Source organism: Meleagris gallopavo, chromosome 8 (genome assembly GCF_000146605.3).
Source record: "Meleagris gallopavo isolate NT-WF06-2002-E0010 breed Aviagen turkey brand Nicholas breeding stock chromosome 8, Turkey_5.1, whole genome shotgun sequence".
NCBI classification, from domain to species: Eukaryota; Metazoa; Chordata; class Aves; order Galliformes; family Phasianidae; genus Meleagris; species Meleagris gallopavo.
The window spans coordinates 8,351,264-8,376,480 of record NC_015018.2 but is presented as its reverse complement, the minus strand read 5'-3'; the positions used below and the strand labels follow the sequence as shown (position 1 = coordinate 8,376,480).

At 42.1% G+C, this 25,217-nt stretch overlaps 1 long non-coding RNA gene across 3 annotated transcripts; it reads left to right on the top strand.

Annotated features, from left to right (window-relative positions):
* The first annotated feature begins 6 nt into the window (after positions 1 to 6).
* LOC104911907 lies at positions 7 to 14,756 on the top strand. Of its 3 annotated transcripts, XR_002117041.2 has the most exons (9): positions 7 to 248; positions 1,039 to 1,193; positions 1,965 to 2,074; positions 2,878 to 2,982; positions 4,176 to 4,307; positions 5,873 to 6,012; positions 6,105 to 7,280; positions 11,856 to 12,022; positions 14,519 to 14,756. It is a non-coding gene; the product is annotated as an uncharacterized LOC104911907 (long non-coding RNA). The 3 variants fall into 3 exon arrangements; XR_004160470.1 differs by lacking the exons at positions 2,878 to 2,982; positions 4,176 to 4,307 and having other exon boundaries at positions 5,873 to 7,280; XR_794260.2 differs by lacking the exons at positions 2,878 to 2,982; positions 4,176 to 4,307; positions 5,873 to 6,012; positions 6,105 to 7,280.
* The last annotated feature ends 10,461 nt before the right edge of the window (positions 14,757 to 25,217 follow it).

The window sequence follows — 25,217 nt, the reverse complement described above, 5'->3', positions numbered from 1 at the left end:
GGGCTCCGTGCGCCGCGGCTCCCGGCAGCGCGAGGGCGGCCGGTCAGAACGGTTCTCAAACTTAGAAAACCGCGTTCTGATAGCGGGAGCGAACAGATTCGTGCCGCCTCGAGTCCGATTCTCTGAGCAGGTGTCAGGCGCCCGGGTGCTGCAGTGCCGGGGGCACAGCCCGTAACGGTTCTGACGAACAGCTGGGTAGGGCGCTGCAGCCACCTTCATTTAACATCATTTAAAAGCAATGCAAACAGGTGTGTTTTCCCGATTACAGACAAGCTGAGTTCAGATGTGTGTTGCACTTAAGAAGGATGCATGTGGCCTTGCGGTATTACACACTGCATTCGTACGTATGAATCAGAAGTGCAGATATGGCATGCTGAAATACTGGCACTGCTGACAAGGGTTAGTGGTTTGGAACCCTGTTCCCAAACCTATTTCCCACTCTTTATACATAAGCGATGCACAGAACGCAAATTTAGGTCGCGGTGTAGTTGATTCTCTTCCTCAGAGTGCTCAGTCGAGTTGCTTGTTTTGAGTTCCACCCGAATCCATTGGCAATGTGGCCCTCAGCCTGTTCTGACACAGGTACTTCAAAAGCATTTCTCTCTCCAGTGCCAGTGTTGGAGAGTGTTTCTGCACCCGGCAGGACACCTGGGACAAGGGGGCAGAGATATGTGCTTTGGGGTAAGCAGCAGTGCCTTTAGTAGCCCATGGCCCTGGGTATTGGAGGAAATGCTGGTGATGGTCACAGCCTTCCCGCTGCCGTGCTGGCTGGCATGGGGTACTGACAGACACCCAGAGGTTTGCCAAGTCTTAAGTGTTTAGTCTGCTTTTCTGTACAGCCCCCTGTGCAGGGTCTGTCAGTTTAATCATGGAGGTATGGGCTGGAATTTTTGGCAGTTATTGTTATCAGCGATAATCGTATATCGCCTCAGCATCGGTTTAGGCATCTATTTGTGTTCTCATTCAGCAATTACGTTTTATGCTTGGAAGTGATTGCTAAAGTGCTTACTTTCTAACACTGATTCTTTTCCTGTGCAGCACAAAAATAAACTGTTTTGTGGAAGCAGAAAAGCTTGGTAGTGGTAGGACTTTGTGCGTTTGTCTAACATACTGTTGCAAGGACAATCAGCATGGAAAACCAGGACTTCAAGCTCTGCATCTCTGCTTGATCTTGACTTGCTGGTTAATGTGAGGTGAGTTACTGGACCCTTTGTGCTTATCATTCTGTAAACCATGAATCACTTCTGTGCAAGGATGTTTATTAAGATTTTAAAAGATCTTAAGAATATCTTCATCCAAAAGTTCCTGGTACCATATTACGTTGGTGACAAGCTTTATGTTTTGCATAACCTACAATCCGCAATGTTTTTAACTACTGCACTGGTTTGATGTGGACGAAAATATGTCTTTGGCACTTAACGTTCCAGCTAAATGTTACATCACACCCACATTTTTCAGTTCAGTGATATATAAGAAAAAAAACTGTGCAAAACAACCAACACAGAAAAGCAAGTTGTCCAGCCGACTAACAAATGTACTGACATTGTTATTATTCAAAAGATAATGTTCTTAGCTAACATCTACCATCTTGAATGCATGGGAAGGAAAAAACCAACCACAGTGTAGTTGCTTGGCTGGGCTTTGAGACTGCTTTGTATCGGTGATGCAATGACCAAAGTTCAGCATAGTGGTTTTATGATAAAACCAGCGAGAGTGAGGTCAGGCTCAGGTTACAGTTTTGGCCTCCTGCTGTGTTTGTTGGTTTTTTCCTCACATGGAGAATATTCAGAACTGTTACATCTATTTTCTTTCCACCCCCTCTCCACCACTTCTAAGCTCCTCTCCCTGCTACCTCAACTCTCCTGTGAAACTAGCTTAGCTTTTCGCTTCTCAGTTACTGTTATGTATTATAATTTTCCCCCTAATTTGTGAAGTATCCCCTACTCATTTTCACTTTCTTCTAGGAGCTGCTTCCCAGATCCTCTTGATTTTGTTTGAGAAGTTAGAATTACCTGTAATCACTGGTAAACCAAGAGTCTCGAATGGAGAATAATGACAAGCGCCTACCTAAAAGGTCAGTGGTTGGCTGTTAGCACATTCTGTCATGGTGCTGGAATATTTCACAAGGTGTAGAACTCGGTGAGGCAGTACAGATGACAGAGGATGGTTTAATGCTGCCAGTGACTGCAGAGGTGTATAGGACAAAAAATAAGACTGTGTCTGAGAAATTTTTGCACTGTTCATGCCACTCGTTATGCATGGGTATAATTGTTTGTTTTATAAAGTTACCACCAATCAGAGAGAGAAATACAAATATCAGGCAGATATGATTATGATGAGAACAAGACTGGAAAGAGTGAAGACAAACATGTCTGTAATATTTGCTGTTTCTCCAGTAATAATGGCTTACGTAAAAGAAAGTTGGTTATCAGTTATTCATCAGAGAATTTGTAAATCAGTAGAAGCACAAAGGAGTGCTCGATGTAACTGTACTGAAATCAGGAGGGGAATTAGGTTCATGTAGGTAGCAAACTTTAAGCAGATCTATGTAATATTAGACTCTCACTCACTTTTACCACTTCTTTACTGACACCTATCCTGTATTTCATTTATTCTATTAAACACGCAATTCACACCTTGCTGTAACGCTTCTTTTGTTGTAGCCTGTCAGTTAAATATGCTATTTCTGTATAAAATACATCATTAATGAATTTTATTGACAAGTTGCTACTGAACATCTTGGAGTGGAGTGACTCAGAGTAGGAAAGGCTGTGCGGCGTGCTACTCCCTGTGTATGAATCTGAGCAGAGCTTCTCTGATTTCGTGGTTTCTGCTGGTGCCAATCAGATCCGTGCTGATGTCCCTGACTACGTCTAGCTTAGACTGTGATGAACTGGAAGTATGAAGTTGTGTCCTCATTTCTTCTGAACTCTGTGACTGTCTAGGACCAATCCTGCCTTAGGAGGAAGGAGACATTTACAGGTGTGGTTAGAAACTGCTTTTCCTTCGTGTGTTCCCTTATTGATGTGTCATTTGCATGAAGATGTCTCTGCCCAGAGCCACTTGTGTAGTGGCACTCTGCCCTCCTGCAGCAGTGAAGCTGCAGGGTACTTCCACCAGTTGTATGCACTCCTGGCAATTCAAAGAGACAAGGGAAGAGGGAGAGATCTGCTAGTGGCTGTGGGGAGTTATCGCTGTTTGTCACGTATCTTTAGTGTTTTCAAAAGATTATCTGACTATATAACTTGGGACAAATCTGACCTATAAGTCTGAAATTCAGAATAAGTGCAAAGAATTTTGTTGAAGTGTCCATAACGCTGAGTGTGCAGATACAGGCAGGAAGGTAGAAGATTCCTTTGATGGTTATTTGGATTAAAGAAGCCCACAGCTCAATTTGCAAGTGTAATTCTGAGTCCAGAATTGTCATTCTTTTTATTGGCATACCTTTCAAAACAAAGTATCAACAGAAGATGCACGGGCACTGTTTTCAGAAGAATGTAATTAGAAGCAAATGGGAGTCACTAATTATGTTGGTTAAACTTTAAATGTACAGAACACTGTGATTTGGAATATTGCTTTTCGTCTTTCAACTGACAGAAACAGGCAGAAGAGACACAGTTAAAAATGTTGCATTATTTACTTAAAGCGACTTGTGATTTCTTCATTGTGTATCTTTACATATGATTGTATTAAAATAATTTCAGTATTATTTTTACACAAACACATTCCAAAGCAGCAAAATGCATGAGTTATGTATTGTCTTATCGATACAATTTACTGTTAATTTAAGTGCTGTTCAAAACCTGTTGGGAAAGTTGAGATCTGTTTCCTGTGGTACTTGATACGGAATGAAAGCCATACTTGGCTGTGGTCCTGATGCTTTCCTAGCCTGTGGGGCTTATCTCCTGTGTGGAAGATCCTGCTTTCGAGCTGGGGCCGTGCAGCGTGGGTGAAACACTGCAGCAAAGTGGAGCATTGGCACCCGCACTGTTGTGGCAGATGGGGCACAGCGTGACACCCGCCTGCTGGAGCAGGGCCCTCTCTGCCGTTTTTGAAACCACATGCCTGTCCACTCAGTTCTTTCACCATCACTGGCTGCCAGATCCTTGAGCCCCCCCCAGCCGCTGTTACATCAGTACTCCACTTAGTTTTTTTCTCTCCCTGTGACTTTTTAGGAGAATCCCAAGGGTCTTGTTTTGGTTACACAGTGAGAGAGCGGAGGGTGGGAGAGAGCTTGCAAGGTCATCTCTGTTTGGAAGCAGTTCTCTTGGCCTTTAGCCTTCCCCTCAGCAGCTGACTTTCAAATGGTAAGAGAAGGCTGTGTTCATGTGACCCAGGGGAAAGGCCCACTCTGCGTGCAGAGACTGTAGAGGCCTCCTCATCTGGCAGTGATGGGGAAAGTTGCTTTGCAAGGAAAGCCTTGTGTTTCAGTGCATGTCTGTTCCTCCCAGTATCGCTACAGCACCATGTTTACTTTTGCCTGCGTTGAGATAATATGCATTATTCGATTGCTTTAATATTAGTGTAGGGTGTGATTCTGTGCTGTTTTATCCTATGAGCTGGTAGTAGATAATTTACCAGCTCTGGGGTCCCAGAGGGTGTTAAGTGTGGGTCTACCACTGCTTGTGCTACACGAGATCGTGGTCACAAGTCAGCTTTCCCCAGGATTACTAGCAAGGCCTTAAGTAATCCTACATCTGTAGCTTAAAGATTTCCTGCTCTGCAGCTGAGTCCCTGTAACCTGTTTGGTGCTCACCCACAGCCTTCCCTCACCACCACAAAGCTTTAGCAAAGACTATCTTCAAGCTAAGCCCTTCTGTTTCACACTCATGAGTGAGGACTGTACGGTCGTCATGCAGGTGATAAGCAGTAACGTATGAAGCCGCAGTAACTTGATCGCCCTTGGGTGTACATCTGGGCTGTAACACATTGTTTTAAGAGTCTCTTAAAAGTGAGAGATCTTTTGTTGTTTCTTATTAAATTTTGAGATCAAATCGATCCATGTGAAGATCTCTACAGCGTTAATCAATAGTGCTAAATTTAAGAAGGAAAGAAAAAGTTGTATTTGAGGAATAGCCAAGGAATATTTTTTCTATTTTAAATAACTAATAGATATTTTTTCATGGAAGACTTTAGTGGAAGGAAAAGAGGTGAGCAGTAAAAGTTAGTGGGTAAATATTTAGCGGGGTGGGGAAATTTCTTTCAATATTTTCAGATGTTTGTAGCATTTAGGTTAATCAGTCAGTTTTCCAGTGAAATCTGTCTTTGTCCTGCGGATAAAGAGTCCGTATTTAACTCCTGAGACCTTGGGATGGAGGAAGGAAGTTCTGTGCAAGTGTTTGAACAAGGGAAAGGTGGACTGAGGCAGGCAGAGGCGAAAGGCCGGGCCCCACAGGGCTTTTAAAGCCATCCACACAGCTGTACTGATCTCTCTTGGACTTGTGGTCCTCAGCTAGGACTTGAGTACGTGGAAGACAAAGTAGTACTTGGAGCACATATGTGCCCATATGCTCTTCTTCAGTTGCAGTAATACCCTTGTCAGTAACATAGTGCTTCTGCACCCTGCTACCCTACACAAATTTGTATTTATCTTGTATGACTGAGGAAAAAAAACAGTGTACAAAGAGAAATTAGTTCAGATATTTGGTGTCTAGATTTTACTTTAGTATTTCACAGCATGCTTGCAAGTATGTGTCAGGTTTTTCCTAGGAAATTAGGATGCCTTCCAGCAGAAACTGATACATAGACTCAGCTTTTCCTGAGAAATAGCTTCCACTATTCTCTGAAGCTAAGGATTTGGAGTTTGCAGGATCAGGGCCTAACAACTTCCCATCTTTCTTACTATTCTTTTTTCTCTTTCTTTCTTCTCCAGGAAAACAATACGCTGTCATGTCTCCATGTTAAAATGACTGGAAATTGAACGTAGGGGGATTTAGCATGTGATTACTTTTTTTAGACAGGATTTTCTTCACGGCTGAATTAGAGTGAGTCCTTTTTCTCCCAAACCAGATGGTAGGTGATTCAGTACTTCTAGCAGTAGAAAAATGATTTGTTTTCATTCCCCAGTAGCTGGTGTGAATGTACTTTTCTTTATCTATTTACAGATTATGTAAGCACATTTTACCAGCATTTAGGTACGTACTTTTCAGGCCTAATCCTGCAATGAGTCCTGTGTATACATTGCCCAACTTAGGAGGGACTGCCACTGCTTACAGAGAGCTGTTTGCATGAAACTTAGGCATTGTGGTATCTGTATTTGTATTTTTATGTGTACACTAAAATTTATGATGCTTTAAGAAGATGCAAACAGAACCATAAGTCCACAAAACAGTTGAGGGACTTCGTGTACTTCTTTCACCTATCAAAATCTGTGAGGATGTCTTTCTGCAATGGACTATATTTGTTGGGACTTCTGAATCAAAGCTGAAAGCGTTAGCCCTGTTGTAGAGTCCTTCCTGGTGCGCAAGGGGGAATAAGGGCCTCATTCATGTGACTTTTTGGATTTGCCTTCTCCTGATGCAACAGGGGGGGTTCAGTGCAGAGAATATCTTCTATCCTGCTGCTCTTGTGTGGGGGCAGAAAAGTAACACTGGGAAGGGATTCCATTAATGGTGAGAAATATTTGAGAATTTATTTTAAAATCTCTGTTTATGTGTGTAAAAGGTCACCTGCATCTGTTTGTATGTGTGTATATAAATATGTGATGTGAATACTGCAGCACAGTTTCTTATTTTTGTGTATATGCGCTAGATAAAACATGTAGAGCGTGTGTACATCATGTCAGTATATGGGTGTCTGAGACAGAACAGAAAGATCTAAAGCTACCCACTTACTACATTATAGGGGAATAGTGTGTAACAGAGTGAAGCCCCTGATTCACTACACAAGCAGGCACGAGTGAGGCTGCCCAAGCAGTCTGATGGCTGTCTTTTCCAAGCTGTTAGAAGCCATTTTTGTAAGTTTGCTATGCTTGTGCCCTAGCTTTGTTGGAGAATTGCAGTGTTGAGCATACTCAACATACATACATACTGCTGCTTTACCGAGACACTATTTTTCCATTTATACAGCCAGCTGCTTTGTGTACCAGTCTGGCTATACATACAATTGTCTGAGTCTCTTGGTTCTCACCTTGTCTCTTTTTGCTTCAGCTGAGCCTCTTCAGGTTCCTGCATAGAGAAGCTGGCCCTTTACCTTCTTTTCCAGGCTTATCAGAGAGTTAAAACTCAGTTCAACATCTCCTACTTGAAAACGATGACACTCTTCCACTTCAATGAATTCTGGTAGGGGGAAAATAAGACAAATTAATTTCTATCAGAACTATGTGCTGTGACTTGACAAGTTTATCTCCTCAATTAAATTATCATTCAGTGGAGGGGTGGCATAAGAGGGCTCTTGGTTGTTGTTGCTTTTTTTTACATGGATAGCTGTGTCAAGTAGCCAAGATGGGGTGATTTCCTGTGCAATAAATTACGTTTCCTTTTATACAAGGGGAAGCATTTGGGGAATTTTGCTTCTTGGGCTGTGTGGTTGTTGATGTTATGCAGGGTGACAGAAAACATGCATCTGCAGAAGGACACGCAGTCCTGCCGGGTGCTCCTGCATGGGTGCTGTGTGAATCCCAGCTGAGGTTAGGCTGCATGCTGGGAGGAATGTCAGCTTGTTTGACCAGCACTGCTTAGGCACTGAGAGCTGCACCTCTTGACATATCTCTTGGCATATCTCATCCCAGTCTTGCTCAGTCTCATTTTTTATACCTGGGAATTGCTTTATTATGGTACCAAAAAGAAATAAAAGCACAAAGTAGTGGGTACGAAGCTGTAAACATACCTTTAAAGGAGCAGAACAACAGCTCCTAGCCCAGCTGTCGTGAGCACACAAGGGTAGTGCTATTAGGATTTCTGTTGTCAGACTGTTGCTGTGCATGCCCTTGTGCACGCTGTAGTTGCCCCCTCACTGACAGCAGAGTGCTGCTTGGTGCAGTATTCCGGCGTGCTCTGGCACTGAGATGCCTGTCCTTTACTGCTGGGCCCTGCACTGCACAATACCTGGCAGTGTGGCAGTGACCACGGTGCGTAGTAGGTGAAGGGAGCTCAGGAGAATTAAGCAGAGCAATCTGGTGATGGAGGAAAGCCTGGCTTCAGCACTTAGGGCTCGGAAGGAGCAGGGCTGGGGACCAATTATATGTGACCTTCTGTGAGCCCTTGTGAGTGCATGGAGTGGAGAAAACATGGCTCAGAGCTTTGAGGGCTGAGTAATTGCTGGAAGCTCTGGGTGTCATGGTTACTCAGGACAGAAGTATATGTTTATAAGCACTGGAAGTACTGAAGAATATTTCTTCTGGTTTCAGTTAATAATAGGGCACGTTGTGTACAGTTTGTTTGCTGTATTGGTTCATTTTATTGTGTGTAAATACACTGCAGAAACAATTTTGTCTTTTGTTCAGTGTTACTCAGCATGATTTAATTCTTGTAAATCAAATGAATTGAGGGGAATAAGCAGCCTGCTGTAGTCTGTCTGTGAAACAAGACCTTGGAGGGACACGTGCAGCTCCCCAGGAGTCAGAGGGCAGTGAGGAAGGAGCAGTGTGTGCTGCAGAAATGAAACCCTGCAGTCCACCCATGCTGCAGACAGAACAAGTCACTGCTAATGGCAGTTAGCTCAGTGACAAGGTATCCTGACTGAGTCTGCTGTCCCGCGTGTGCTACAGAGATCAGCAACCTGTCGCTCTTGGTGGAAGTGATAAGATGTAGCACTAGGGCAAATGGGAGCAGATCTGGTCAACTCTAATACATTTTTGTATTTGGGAATGAAAGCAGGAGTCCAGGGATGAAGTGGCTGTACGTGCAAGTAATTGTGTGACTCCTAAGTGACTTCTAAAAGGAAAATCATTATTTAATTATTAGGAATACAAACTGTTAGCACAGATCTTCCGTTTTGACTGAGCTGTATTTGACGGGGACAGAGAGAGCAAAGGTGATGATAAGTCCTGGGATCCAAGAGACCAATCTATAACGTAACTGAAGGCAGAAACAGTTCATTAGCTGCTTTGTAATGACAGATTTTTATTTTGTGTACAAAAACAGTTGATTAATTATCTTTTACTTCGATTAGGTCATCGCAATCTTCCTGTGTGAATCTATTTTACTTCAGTGGTGACATATGATTACAGTGAAAAAAAGGGCTTGATAACAAGAATTTGGTTGTTTTAGTATAAAGATATTGTGGTGTAACCAAAAAGATAAAATGAGCTGAATCTGTGTGCAGAATTTGAAAGCTTCATGAGAAGCACAAGTTGAAAATGGCCGTTCTTCTGTTCTGCTGTATGCTGTGCATTTCTTGCAGTATTGCACCTTTGGAACAAGGACAGTCTAGATGCAAGAACTTAAAAGACAATTGTGGTCAATCGCGTTTTAGTAGCTTAGCACTCTGTCCCTCCTCAGCTGAGCTTCAGGAACCAACTGGAGGAACTCTGCTCTCATGTCCTGTGGTGAAATGATACCTGTTAGCCTAAGCCACCTTCATGTTCTTGAGTTCTTCAACTGTTAACCTTACCACAATTTATCAGCTGTCCTTAAGCCTAGAAATGTCTTCATCCTATTCAAGCTCGTGTGAGCAGAGGACATATTTCCTAAGGCCAACATTTAAAAATGCTTTCACCTTTCAAAGAACGCATAGAATTTGATGAAGTAAATTTTATTTATGCTTTTTTTTTCCCTTTTTTCTTCTTCTTTTTTTCTGTCTGTAAAACTGACGGTTGGTTCTGCAAGTGATCTGGAGACATACCAAATTTTGTTGGGACGTAAATGTAAGCCCAGAGTCAGTGGAGCATTTATGAAAATACTTTCTGGAAAAAGTTGTACTGGCTGAAAAGGAGAAGCTTGCATTCAGCTGACATCACTGGAAGATGCACACACAAAGTGAAAGTACTTTGTGGCCTTTAGGCTTCTGTTCCTGTGGTACATGAGGTTTTATACTACACAGAAGATTGAACCCTTCACTTTTCTTGGTAATAGGGATTAAGTGGGTACCTCTGAACGATTCCTGTCTGCTCTCTCTGGAGTATCCCTCCATGACTTAGAGGAAGTGCTGTGCCAGGAAGACTATTTGGATAGAAACACTGTAATACAGGAGTGATTAACTGATGGTAATTTTTAAAGAGATGACTCCAGTAGTTCCTACTTATCTAGATCATAGAAATAACCTGAAGGAATATGTTCACTAACGTGAAATTCTCTCTACCAGCGTTTGGTAATAGGTTACTTACGCTTGTTTACTTCAAACACAGTGTCTTTTTCTCTAAACTTTCTCTCTAAACTGGAAATCAGATTTTCTTCTTATTTAAGTGTATCGGAAGTGGCTGTTAATGTTGGTAGGATTGCGGTGATCTTAAGTGAATGTCGCCAGTGGAAAATCAGGCCCAGTGCTTTTTGTGTGTTTGGCCAGAGGAAGGAACATTTCCATTTTCCATTGCTGATTGAGTTCCTCTAAAATCTTATCTAGTATACAGGAACACTGAAGCTGTTTCAAGAATATATTCAACCTAGTTCCCTACCACACAGGAAAATCATGCAATCAAGTTCCTCATTTGAGTGTGTTAGGAGAAACGTAGTTCCTGTCTCCTCCCTTTGACTGCTTTGTCCTAGATTTGGAGTCTCTGGGATTCAAGCTGTCTGCCACTGTGTGTGAGGCCACAGGCATCTCTGTGCTGGAGAGAGCCGCCTCTCCTTGCAGCCTGTTCTTTTGGGTGCTACTTTGAGGGCTGAGTTAGAAGGCTGGTGAATGGCTTGCTTAGTTATCTACGTGAAACCAATAATGTGGGTGGGCTGCATGAGGAATTATTCTTCATCCTGCCCAGACTAAGCATGACTGGAAATATCAGAAATCCCACAGGTACTCAGTTCTGGGTCCTGTCTGCATGCATCCACAGCAGTGGTCTCCAGGAAGCTGGATTTGGCTGACTGGAGGATATGGGTTGCATTAAAAGGCCATTCCCTGCTAGGATATTAGGAGCAGCTGCAGAATAAATACTCGCAACTTGCTTTCATGTTGTATTGCACAGGGCTTATTCTCCCTTTGCTGCCTTTGGACTTGATGATCCTTATGAGTCCATTCCATCTCAGGATATTCTGTGATTTATTTGCAGATGAACTTCTCTAATGCTGCTTCGTTCTGATCCCAAAGCCTTGATTTCTCAGTAGACTCTGCTGTCTGTGCAGCAGTGGGTTCACCAACTTTCCTACTGGAAATTCAAGAGGTTTGGGAGAAATGAGTGATCCCCCAAATTGACAGCTCACTTTTCTGGCAGTTCCGTGGATTTGATCTGGCCCTGGTCTCAGGGACAGCTTGGCAGAAGGTTAGGGAGGAAAGCAGCACTGCTTTTATTGTGTTTCATGTGCCGTAGGCTGCTGATGTTAGGTGCTGAAAGGAAAAGTGTTATGAGAAGAAGGTTGTGGGTGAGGGAGAATCATTGCTATCAAGTGAACTAGGGGGTAGGACGCTGACATCTTGGCACACAGGACAGGCTGAAGAGAAGGAATGACTGACAGAAATAAAATCCTCTTAGTCCAGACAATGTCAACCTGTCATCGTGAGTTCAGTAGTTATAGAACTGCAAGCCTACTGCTGCCTGCTTTGCAAAGGGCAGATCATGAATTACAAGGCATAGCAGAGTACTTAGGGCTTTGAGGTGCTGACAAGCTGATACCACCCAGAATAACTGTGGAGAGCATGGTCGTGGCCCATGTGAGATAGAGTTTTAAAAGCTGAAAAAAACAGTTAGCAAGCATGTCACCCTTGAAGACAGCATACAGCATACATACTCAAAGCTAATACTGCCTTGCTTTCTGCCTCCACAGCAGCTGCATACATGTGTGCAGCCCTGGCACACCTGGGAATGGCGTAACCATGCATGGTAGAGCAAAGGACTGGAGAGTGATACTACCAAGGCATGTAGAACCCTCACAAGAGAGCCCATTTTGGGATGTGGAGGCAATATTGTGGGTCTGAGAGATGCAGGACTAAGGTAAGAGAATGCAGGAGCACACTGATAAGGGCCACTAAGTGAGGAGCCAGAAAGGATTTTACTGTTTGTTGCTTGAGGAATGGGGCAAGGAGTGATAGATCAGTTTGGGAAGGTAATGGAGTATCTAGTTGGGCTGGAGTAATTTTAAAGTATATCCAGAGTTTGTGGTTGATCCTTGACCATATTGGAAATGTTCTGGTATTCTTCAGCAGTACTTGTAAGCATCTGGCAGTCTTGGTGTCGGGCAATTGAATCAGTACCTAGAGCACTGACCATATGGCCCTCTTGTTTGCCATACACACCTGCAGATTTAATATTTTTCTTCTGGAGGATATGGCACTTTCCCATCCTGTGGAACAATGCCTCTCTTCTGCCATTCTCATGGAGATGTGTGGGGATGATATCACTTCCTAGCAAAGCACTGGTGAATCACTTTGTTGGTGTTCGTGAATCATTTCTTTGCTACCGTTTTCTGCACTGGTCTTAATATAATTTCCAAAAGCAAAAATCATCATTTCAGAGTCCTCTTACTTTTTGTTAAAGAGACAGTACCGAACTTATCTCATTGCCTGACTTACCAAACCAAGTTCCCATTGTGCTGCAGCTGAAGTTATTGCCACCCATCCAGTTCATTTCCTCCACCGCAGAGGCAGGCTTGCTAACCACAGAGTGAAGAGAGGGAACATATATGTTTGTCTCAGAGGCTCTCAGGTGGCAAGTCTGATCATTTGGATTAAAGCTGTCCATTTCAATTGCTGGACATTTCACTGGACTGCTTGAATCCAAGGTACTCTTGCTCACTTTTATTGTTCTGCTATGGATCTGATCACCTCTGCACAGGGGCAGAAGCGCTCTGAATTGCCATGGGTTGGTGTGCAAATGTTCTTCTGCTAGACACTTAGTCAAAAACTTCCTATATTTTTTTAGCTATTAGGAAGTGTAACTGGTTGCTCAGATTCTCCATGAACTTTGCGGTGTAAAGTAGGCAGGAAGCTGGAGTAAGCAGCTTGGTTTAAGGGATAATCAGGCGACAGGCTGTGTAGTTGCTAGTTGTGTTGAGGTAACATCAAGAGTCTTTGACATCCATCTTATGCATTGGCACAGGGCTTTTTTTTTCTAGGGGAAAAGGAGTGTGAATAGTGTGAACATGATTTCACAAGGGTAAAGGCACTTGTGGTTTATTTTTGGCAAAGCCTGAGGCTGCTTTAAGTAGTTGTTATGACACCAACTAATCCTTTGGCAACCACAAGTTCAGGGAGCTGCACAGGCAGCTTGGAGGTGCCTTTGCCTATTACCTTGTTGGATGATGCAAGCACGCCTCAGTCACAAAGATCCAACCTGTTTCTCTGATCCAGCACAGCATGTGCCCTGGCAACTCTACTGCTGTCTTTGGAGGCTATTTCCTATTGTTTTGTCTTGACTGTTGCGCTTCACCATTTCTCTGTAATACATTACACATTGTAAGCAGGTATATGTAACACTTCCCAGTAGAAATTTAAAGTGAAAATTCTTCCTTGGAGGTCAACATGCCATGTGGGACATGGCCCATGTGTGGGCAGCATCTGACAGATTCCTGCCACTGTCACCCAACAGGCTTGTCAGAAATGACAGCACCTGCCTGTGGATTACACTAACACAGCATTACCAGCCAAAATGGGAAGCATTAGCAACGTTGTTTGCTTTGTGTGTTCATATTCCTGATCCTTCCTTGCTATGATGAACGCATAATAAATGTCTGCACAAATGTGTTAGGATAATGGTATTGGATACTGTTAACTTCTGAGCAGCCTACGTGTAATTATTGTAACATAAAAGCAGCTCAGAATATTGCTTGAGAGTTTTTCAATTATCCATGATTCTATATGTTTAGACAGATAAGGAGGTAACCTGTCTGAAAGATTTCTCATTACAGAATTAGTGGTGAGGGTCAGATCTTTCTCTGGAACTCTGGAGTCTGTTCTCATATTTGCAGCACGCCTGTGTGCTGGAGAATTTTCAGTTTTCTTTATCATTTGTGATGGATGAAATCACTTGAAATCTTTTTTTTTTTTCCCCGCAAAAGGTTCTTTGGCTTTTTCTGCCCATCCTGCAGCTGTTAGTGTGCTTCGTGTGTGTTATTTGCACTCAGTAGCAAAATGCTATTTTGTGCCCAATAGGGATTGGCAAAATAGCCGTTCATTTACCCTCTCTCTAAGCTTGCCTTCAGTCCAAGCTGCTTAATTTTCCATGTGGTCTGGTGTCAGCCTCCTATTGTAAATTATCTGCCCTCATGACCCACAGCCTGATTTTTCTTACTCTGCTCAACAGAGCTACTGATGACTGAGTTTAAGAAGTCAAGCTAGTGCTGAGAGAATACCTGGGAGTATTTTTTAGCAGTGTGATTTGTACTTACTTGGCGTGTTTCGTAAGGCTGTTTGACTCCTTCCTGCCCTGCTTTCAAATACACGACCTTGGAAATTGGTTGGTTTGAATTTAACTTCTTTTTCTCATCTGCAGTCCCTGGAGAATTCTGATCGCAGTGCTGGCTTGTGGCTGTGCTGAACTAAGAAACAGTTGAGTTGAAATTTCCAGACTAGAAGATATGACTGCTTCTATTAACCTTGGTACCTGTCTTTTGCTTTTTTTTTTTTTTCCAAACAATATCCAGCGATGTCTGTCTTACCGCATTGTGTATGGTCAGTGTTTTTGAAAAATAAGCAATTTCTTGAGTACCTATTAGAATTTATGAAAGTAATGGGTCCTCTTCCACTCTAAGAGCATACGTTTTTCTTCTTCTACATGTTTAGTATTGTAAACCAATCATTTCTTTCCATCAGTATGGGAAAAATTTTGAATAATGTACCATGTTATAGAAAAGGGAAGGAAAAACTCAACAACTGTGTACTCTGCCTGAAGGAGCTTTCAAAGTATGGCGAAATTAGCAAATATGAATTGTAGATCAAGAAATAAGGAGAAAAAGGGAGCAAAGATATGGAAGCTAAATTAAGATGAGATTGTTCAAAGAGGCAGGAAGGAGGATTTGGAGCAGCAGAGGATGAAAGATGCTTTATAATAAAGACTCCATAGTAAGAGTCAGCATTGCTGTCTGAACCTCCCCTGGTGCAACTTGAAGCCATTCCCTCTCATCCTATTGCTGTTACCTGGGGGAAGAGGCTGACCCCCACCTCACCACAGCTTCCATTCAGGTAGTTGTAGAGAGCCATAAGGTCACCCTGAGCCTCCTCTTGGTCAGACTGAACAGTCCCAGTTCCCTCAGCCACTCCTCCGGATCCCTCACAGCTTTGTTGCATTTCTTTGGACACACTCCATGGCCTTGATGTCTTTCTTGCAGTGAGGGACCCAAAACTGAACACAGTACTTGAGGTGTGGCCTCACCAGAGCTGAGTACAGAGGGACAGTAGTTTCCCTGCTCCTGCTGGTTGCACTATTTCTGATCCAAGCCAAGATGCCATTGCCCTTCTTGGCCCCTGCTCACACTGCTGGCTCGTGTTCAGCCGAGCACTGACCAATACTGCCAGGTCCATTTCCTCTACACAGTCTTCCAGCCCCAAGCCTGTAGCATTGCCTGGGGTTGCTGTGGCCAAAATGCAAGACCAAACAGATGTATTCTCTTCCAAACCTGTCAGGAATGGCCATGCAAAATGAATTTTGGTGGCTTTTGGGAAAGCAATGCTGCATGTGCCATAGGTATCAGCAGTTTTCTACAGCCAAGTGCTGGGGCTGTATCTGCAGCTCTCTATTTGATAAAATCTGGGGCATCTGAAGGGCAGACAGGCTATGCTGGTGCTTGTGTATCTGCTGGAGAAGGTGGAGGTGTGCCTCTGCTACATGGGGAAATACTGATGTATGCTGAAACTCCTATTACAAAGAACGCTGGATTGCCTTTAAAAGGTTATTCACAAAAGAGGAAAAACTAACAATGAACTGAGCAATTAGCTTGTCTTTTACTTTTCTAGGTACTCTTAACAGCTACACATTCCTCTACAATTTAAAATTAGTCTTGAAGATGTTGAAGCATTAATTTGATATCTTTACACTCTTCCTGGCTGATTTAAGATATACTCCTGGAGGAGGGGTGTTTTTCTTCAAGTTAGTTACCCTTTATTATTGTTACTGGTCAAATTAGGCTGTTATCTGTCAGAGATCACAAACTGTCCACACATCTGATCATATTTACATACGTGTTTTCATTAATTGAAAGATGAAGATACATTGAAAAGTAAATGAACTTCGATAGCAGTTTGAGTGAGAAATCAAATCCAGGTTTTCAACACATCAGTTTTCTGTTAGATTTTAGTGATACGCATAAGTTTGTGGGTCATGTCTGCAATTCTGCATGTACTTCAGTGTTTGTTCTTGTTCCGTATGTGCCTTTTCCTTTCTCTTTCTGGTCATCGTTTCAAAAACATCAGCAGAACCATGGCTGAGCATTTCTTCTGCTCCCACCTGTGCTTCGGGGTGGGCAAGAGTAACGTTGGCAGATAGAGGCCTCAAGGTCCTCTTGGATGCATCTGGATCATTTTATTAGGGAATCCACTGAGCCTGTGATCAGTCTGAGTGCAGCTGATGGTGAGCAGCGCTGAGATACAGTACTGAGCTGCTGATTAAATAGGTGTATTTCAGAAGACTTGAAAAATTAGATGATTGAAGCATCACTCATAAGCCACAGCTTCACCATGAGGACTTCAGGGCAGCCACGGCTTCACCAATCTTTCAGCCTTTGACAAAACTGGGATCTTGAAGGTAACTGTGGGTGGTCTTCCTTGGTCTGATTTCTAGAAATTTGGTACATCACTTTCTAGTTATGCAGCTGATTCTCGTGTTTGTATGAATGACTATTTAAAGAATGAAAGATCAGATGTTTGTTGTTTCATTTCAACATAAATCAAACTTTGTATTCGCATAGCAATTCTAGTTTTGCCTCAGGAATAGCTTTAGTATTGCTAAGTGTCTGGAGAGTATTGACTACAGAGACATGGTTATAAGCAGGCTATAATAGTTTCTACTGCTGTTAACAGTTCGTAGAAGAAAGGCAGCATTATTCATCAGTGTTTAAAATGTGCATGACTTGCATTGCACAGAAGTCAGATTGGGAGAATGTCAGATTTTTTTTCTGAGATTCTGCCAGGAAAGTCTTCAATAACTGGAGAAATTCTTTTCACTGGTGAAATCAACATGCAGCACATTGTGTTATTATAATTGCTTATAGCTCACCATGAAAGTTGTCTTTGTATGTGTGGATGTACGGCTTGTACTGTTTTGTTTTTATTTATTCTGCATTCTCTATTATAATGTTCTTTCCTTTTTTCCAGACCAGAAAGATTGTTATTGAGCTTTCCACAAAGCTGAAATAATGCTGTGTGTTAAAAAAATGTTAACAATTTGAAGAAGTTATAAAAATTTATAAGTTGACTGAATACTTTGGAAATTTCTGCATATTTTAATATAAATAGGTAATGCAAATGTTTGTTCTTTGCATTTAAAGGTGGGTCTCTGTTTTCTAAAGGTCTTGTATATAAATTTGATTCTTACAATTACATTAGAACAAAACCAGTATTTTTTCAGATTGCATAATAGGAAAAGTGTATTTGCCAAAGACACAGAACATACGTGGTTATCTCTGAATGTCACACAGTCATGAAATTTAACATAAAGTAGTATCAATTGTTTAAGTGACTTAATTAAATGATGTTAGGGGACTGCCTGTTGCAGTCAGCTGAGGTCTTGGGTTGGCACACAAAAGGAAAAACCATGCTGCATCTGGCTGAAAACTAGAGGAAGTGAAATTTGTATAGATATCCTGACGTTCTAGATCGCGCTGGTAAAACTTGCATATTCACTTTCAGAAAATCAAAGAAATCGTGGAAGATGGAGGAGTTATTTCAGATGGATTTGATGTAGCGATGAGCTCAAGCTATATTCGAAACTGTAAAATAGAACAGAAAGATACAAAAGAGAGAGAGAAAGAGTAGAAAGTGGTGAAAGGGAAGAGGTGAGTTTCAGATGACAGTGAGGTGAGCAAGGACCTAAATAATAACGATTTTAACAAAGATTAGTTCAAAATGTTAACAGTTCAAAAGTTGTGGTTCACTGGAGATGCTATCTGAGAGGAAAGATATCAGACTGCTTGTTGGGTTTTTTTTCGTTGGTTGGTTGGTTATTTTGTTTTTCACTTTCTTGGTTGGTTTTTTTTTGGTGGGTGGATGGTGAGGAGTTAGGTAGCGGCATGAATTTTGGGTGGTGTGCGAAGTAGAAAGGGTTTCTTAATTCTCCCTGAACAAGAATGAATGTTTGATAGTCTAATGCAGCTTCTCCAGAAACACCACAGCCATAAGGAGTAGACCTGGAGAGCAGTAGTTTCAGTGGGGTGCCCTGGACTGCATGCTGTGTGCAGCTGGTGTGATTCCCCTGTGCTGCTGGGAAACTTGGGGACTGCTCTTTGATGCAAGCACAGCACTGTATGTGGAGAGACTGAGGGGCTGTCATAAAAAGCACACTCCTGCTACAACTAACATAGAGGCACCCTGTGAAACCTGAGGACAGCAGTGGTGGCAGGGCAGGAAATGCTCAGAATCTACTAGTCTGTGTTACAGAGGTTGGCAGAACATACAGCCCTAAGGAATACAGCAGGTGAAGAGGTCACAGTGATCTGTACTGCGCAGTAATCACTCTCAGAAAGAGAAAATGGAGATGATTGGATGGACGGATGCGTTTGAAAAAAATAAAAAGATGCTGCCCCCCTAACATACATCTTAGAAGAGTTGTGGGACGGTTTTGTCTAATGAAACAGTGCTGACCAGTGAGTAAGTTCACATGAGAAGGGACATAGATAAGGTAACAGTAAGTTCTGCAGTGTCTGCCTTCTCTTCAGGGTAAAGAAGTTCCGAGGGAAGTTGGCACCTGTGTTGAGGCTACTATACTCCAGTATTTCAGGATAGATTCTGTCGTGACATTTTTGAAGGAGCTAGCAGCGCTGTGTAACATCAGCACTAATAAAAAGTGTGCAAAACTAATACAGAAGAGTCTCAGGTTTGGGATATGCTGCTTTTGTAGGTCTTTCTTCCAAGACGTCCCGATATGTTCTTTGTGACTTGAGAAGCTTCCTTGGGCATTGTGACTGGTGCCATGAAATAACATTGCTGCTAGATGGTGATTTGCTGTGCTTGTAATTTTGAAAGACTGCTTTCCGAATGGTATCATCGTGGTTAATGAATCCTTCCATGGTTATGCTCATGAAACTGAATTAAGTTCAGGAATCTGTTGATTCTTCAGTCTCTTGTGAGTGGTTTCCATTGTAATATTCTCTGGGATCATTCATTCTGAATGCTAAAAATGACTGATTGGTAGCAGGGAGTTATCAGAGACTCATTTCCACGTTCCTTGTCAGTATGCCACTTCATACTATCTTTATTCTCAGAGCCTGTCATACGAAAGTACAATTTTACAGAACAGAGATACAGAGAGAATTAATGATGTAAGTTTGTGTAAGGAAATATGTTGCAGAACTGATCTTGGGTTTTCTTGGTTTATGATATTTAGTCACTGGGCTGGTTCTCCTTCTGCTCTGCAGCAGTTACTTGCCTTTCTCGTTGAGGCTCTTGGTCTTCTCATCTACCACAGTCAAGAAGACTGCCACAGATACAATGATCAGGTGAGCCTGAATGTGACAGATTTTTAACAAATGGCCGATGTACCTGAGTATAACATGTTTATGTACGTCAGTACTTTGAAAACACTTTGTCAACAAGAGCTATTATCTTTGCTACAAGCAATAAGCATGCATAACAGTTTGGCTTTTGAACTTTGGAAAAAATTATTTGCTAATAAGATCTTGGCTTATGAAAGACAATGAAATGCATGAGCACAACACAAACTTTTTACTAGATCTTGTCAGCAGTTATGAAGATAAATTTTAGCAGTGTTAGGATTTTCCAAGCCTCTTTCAAAATGACTGTGCAGCCTTGCTAAATTTGCTGGTTGTCGTATGCCTTTCTCCAAGAACAGTTGGCCTTCATTGCTTCTGAGCAATATTTCCTTGGAAGCTCTAAGAAAACAAAAGGCAACCTAGGGAAATCTGAACAGATCTCTACTTAGAGATCTCTACTTAGAAGCCAGCCACGTTCAATCTGTAGAGTATGTGGAATTCTGTAGAATTCTTTTTTTTTTTTTTCTTCCTGGGGAAAGGCATAAGAGGGCAATAGGTGCAGGCTGGGGAGGGAAGAAGCAGTGCCATGACCCTGCAGCATTTCTACACGTTGAGTCACGGAGTGACATTTAAACAATTCTCACTGTACCCAGTATGAAAAACTTTGATGCTGATCATACTGCTGGCCGTTCTTGAAGAAAGGTTAGGAGAAAAAAGTCAAGGCACCAAATCCTTAGGTAGCCTTTCACATGTTTCAAATGTCAAGGAGTCTCACCAGAAAAACCTCAAGCCAAGCGATTATTTAATGCCTTTTTCTTGGCTCCAAACTTCACATCTTCAGAGCTAGTGGTTTCCAAAACCACAGTTATTCAGTTCAGTGTGTTCTCTTGACCAAATATCAGTTTGTTTCCTGATTTTGTTTTTCTGAAATATTTTACATTCAGCAGGGCAGAAAGGCCTCCCTAGTACGTGGTGGAGCAACGAGAGCTGTGCTCTTTTTACGGGTTAGTTCTCTCAAAGAACAGTTCTTCATGCTTCTGAAGACATTGCAATTGAAGTAATTAAAAAGAATCATTGATTTTTGAGTAAAAGGCAGAATCGTTATGTGCTCTTGGTTTTTTGATGCTGTGTGTTCATGTAATTCCCTATGAGGTTTAATGAGAGAGCTGTTTGGTGGTTTTTTTTTTGTTTGTTTGTTTTTTTTAGAAATATGCTCTGCTTGGAATGTTGTAAGGTTTAATCAGTGTCTTATTACATAGGAAGCTCATACACATTTGTTTAGCTGCTAGATAAATGGATTGGTACTGACGATGATTTTAGAGGATAATAGGTTGTTAAATTAATGCGAAGGGCCTTGTTGTTTTGCTTTACTGGATGTTTTTTGATGACTGAGTTTCCTGGGGTGCCCTTGTTAGGGCCTATGCTGGTGGTTTTCCCTGTTATTGCATAGGTATTAGGTTCAGTAGGGATCTGGAGTAGCTTGCTCTGGGATTTTAAATATCAAGAGAGAGATGCCAGGCAGAAAATCCATAGCCTTGGAAAGCTACAAACTAATGAAATTGCACACTGGAAATTAAATGCATAAAATGTTCTTTCAAAAGTTAATACATTTATCTAGATACGTTATCCCAAGTGGTACATCATACAGGTAAATAAAATACTTCTATAACAGATTTGAGACCTGTGGAAACTCAGCATTATACTATTGTCCCTGCATCCTTTTGCTGTTCAATGGACAGGAAGATAGATGTGTGCAGGTTTATTCCAGAGGCTCCTTTGCACTTTGGCTCCTGTTGTCTACTTTGTGTTTTCACTTTGCTCTCCCTTATCTCCGTAATTTTTTCCCTGTACTCCAGTAATTCACTGTGTACCTCTGATTCGGCGTGGGTTGTCTTAGGCTGTGGTCTGATGTAAGCCAGTTGTGTGAGGGTATCCCTTTCAAGTATCTGTACTTTTAAAATGGTACAGATCATTCAAAATGCAGAACGTAGATGTGTGAGTATGCTAACAACGTTGCTGTTGATTAACAGATGTTCAGATCACAAGGTGACTGAGAACTGCAAAGTGTCTGAACTAAGGCTGTCTTTTCAGTGGAACTTCAGCCTTGTTTTGCAGATGTGCTGAGACAAGGTTTCGTTACATAATCATGTAGGATTTCTTTTAACCTTCTAGTACTGGAGAGCTGGATAGGGAGCTGGTGCAGCCATTGCTGCTTGCATTGTGACTTGATGTGTGGCTTTGTATCCAGTTGCACATGACACTGCACACTGTGTCAACTTAGCCTTGGATTAAATTAAGCTTAGTCACAGTGCACATACTGCGTGTGGTGCCTGTAGGGAAGCAGGTAAACATCCTTGCTACTTTGCTTTTGAAATCATTGATGATAGATTGCATTGCTGAAGTCAGTGATATAAGATCAAATTGACATCCATAATTACCTGTGAAACCTCAGAATTTCATGTTCCAGAATGTGAAATGCAGCTGGTTAGCTTTCCACACTTTGTTTTCCAATATGTCTGGTCCAGTTTGGATGCCTTGTCCCGGAGTGGGGAGCAAGTGCTGTACCACATGTGGATGAAGTTAATCAGTTTGCAAGTATGTAGTATCCCATAAATTTCCCATAAAATCCTTTGAGTCCTCATAATATTTGCAAGATGCTATAAAATGTTTTGTTGCAAAGTGTGTATCTGTTTGTTCTCAGTAAGAAACACATAAGTTTTTTTGTTCATGCTTTATTTGCAAGTTATATGATATCATATGCTTTGTTCTTCTGAAAAAAAAACAGAAACAAAAAGAAACTGTTTAGCAGCAAGATATTGTTCTTAGAACTTTGACAGTTTGCATGGAAACTACTTGCTTCTTGTAGACAGCTCCTGAGAGACTTGCAGTTATGTTAGGCAAAATGAATGACTTAATTATTTTCATGAAACTTGAACCTTCAGCATATTCCTCCTCCCTCTGAATGTCAGGCCTTATGTAGTCTTGATTTTCTTCCTGTACAGGGTGCGATGAAAAAGAAATTATTTCAGTTAAGTGAATAATTCACACACGGTAATTTGTTTAAACTTTCTTGTTTGCATCACGTTGATGATACAATTGCTGGGATTTATATACGTTTGATAATTTCTGTTAACTTTTTTTTTTTTTTTTTAACTCTGTGTTATCAATGCATAACAGCGTTTTGTGAGCCACTGTTAATCACACTGGTGGATTGATGGGGTTTGGCTGCTCTTGGTGGCAAAGACTTGGTGGCAAAGCACAAGCATTTCCAAATAAATGGTCCTGAGATAATGTAAGCTTCACTTTCTTTGAAGTCTGCTCTGTGAAGCTCAGATGCTGGCTTTAAGTGCGTTCGCTGGTAGAACTTAGTTACACAAGTATTTGTGAGTTGTACAAAACAAAGGGGCACCCGGAATGCTTGAGGTAATAGAATGCAGGAGGCGGTCAGCACCGTAGATTTTTGCTCTTGTGCTGTGGTGAGCTCTTTCTGTTCTTAGAGATGTGTAATATGCAGAATATTCATATACATCTGAGATGGAACTTACACAAGTACTGGAAGAGTCACTGGTTTGCAGTCTGCATCTCTCAGATTCCTTTCCAGTCTTGCACCTGCTTGCAAGTGCTTTCTGCTCTTCAGACTACTATTACCAGCTGGAGCAGATAAGGACAGTGTAGGGTACTGTAGTGTATGTGATAGCTGTTCACTGTGACTGGTTCCTTCTGCTCACACCAAAAGATGGTTTATACCTTTTTGCCTCCTTCATCAATCTTACGGCTCAGGCTAGTAAGCATTGATTGAATTTCTTCTTCATGCTTTGCAAAGTCAGAGATTGCATTGAAGAGGAAGTGTTCCATACTGTTGTTGAGAAATCTGGCATTTGTATTAGGTGACAGAGCATGTTACTAAGTAGACTTCTTGAAAAGGATCCATGAGGATGTAGTACTATCATTGTGTGTTAGAGTGCTACAGCCACAGGTGGGGACTAAGTTGATACTGGTGACTACCTGATACAGTGAGTACCTGAGCCAGCACTTCAGAACAGTACAGACAGCTGTTAAAGCACTACGGGGTCCTAGAGGCAGTAAAGATTAGCCAAGGCATAAATGCTTTGCTGTATTACACCCTCACTGCAAGTCCTGGGGAAATGGCAGAGGCTTAATGATGAAGTCGTGGCCCTACTAAATGCATCCTCTTCCTCCTTCTGAAGGCCTCAGGCCTCCCATTTAGCAGCATGTAGAAATATCTTTCAGCCAATACACTGTGAGCAATCTTCATGGCATTTGCCTGCTTAGCTTTAACCTTGTGTTTCTGAAAGAGGCTTTAAAGGGCATCCGGTAGCCCAAGGATTCAGTGCCTTCCCGTCTTTTGGAAACAGATGTGGTGTGAATGGGCAGGACAGGGTTAGGTTTGTTCAGGGGCAAAGAACTGATAAGAGACACCTTTATACCAGAACTATTTTACCATCCCTTGTGAAGTTCAGGGCAAAGTAGGTAAGGAGTATGTGGACCTCTAGATATAAAATGGGGAAGGGAAGAGCCAGGCACCGAGACATGGAAATCTGGATTGAAGCTGGAATAGGGGCACAGGGTTTGTAGGTAGTATCTTGAAGTGGAGGGATGCTGAGAGAGATGGTGGAAGTGGGATTTGGGAGAGAAGGAAGAAGGGTACCATGTACTTGCAGGACTATGGTATATGTTATCTGGTACTTGCACCTGCATTTGAGACATTCCTGTGTGGGTCTGGAATTTTGGAAATGTCTGTTTATTCTGTCTGCCTCCGTGATTAGAAGGCCAATTTAAGGCTTTTATCTACTTGGGGAAATCCCTGCAAAGTAGGCTAGGTTTTGAATTTACAGCCTACTTAAAGACCCAACAGTATACACAGTGTAAATTCACACTTCAGCTTACTTCACAGGAACTCCCCCGCAGAAACAAACCCTCAGAGTCACCTCTGTACCTCAGTCTGATGCTAAAAGTGAGCGGAATCTTCTCAAAATGTGGGCCTCCAATTCCATTTTTATAGCTGGGTTTTTCTGCCTTTCTTCCTGCCTTTCTTCCTGCCTTTCTTCCTGCCTTTCTTCCTGCCTTTCTTCCTGCCTTTCTTCCTGCCTTTCTTTCTTCCTGCCTTTCTTCCTGCCTTTCTTTCTTCCTGCCTTTCTTCCTTCCTGCCTTTCTTTCTTCCTGCCTTTCTTTCTTCCTGCCTTTCTTTCTTCCTGCCTTTCTTTCTTCCTGCCTTTCTTTCTTCCTGCCTTCCTTCCTTCCTTCCTTCCTTCCTTCCTTCCTCTCTTTCTCTCTCTCTCCCTTTCTCTCTCTCTCCCTTTCTCTCTCTCTCCCTTTCTCTCTCTCTCCCTTTCTCTCTCTCTTTCTTTTTCAGCAGCTGTAAATCTCTGTAGTTTGCTGAGGTTGGAGAAGCTGGGCCACTTCACATTGCCCAGAAGCCGACCCTTTGCCTCAAGTAACCTTTTATTATCAATTAGCTGGAGAATATTTTCCTTTTTACTGGCTTCATTATTAAGCTGTTCATTCACTCCTACCCCTGCTGATGTCTTT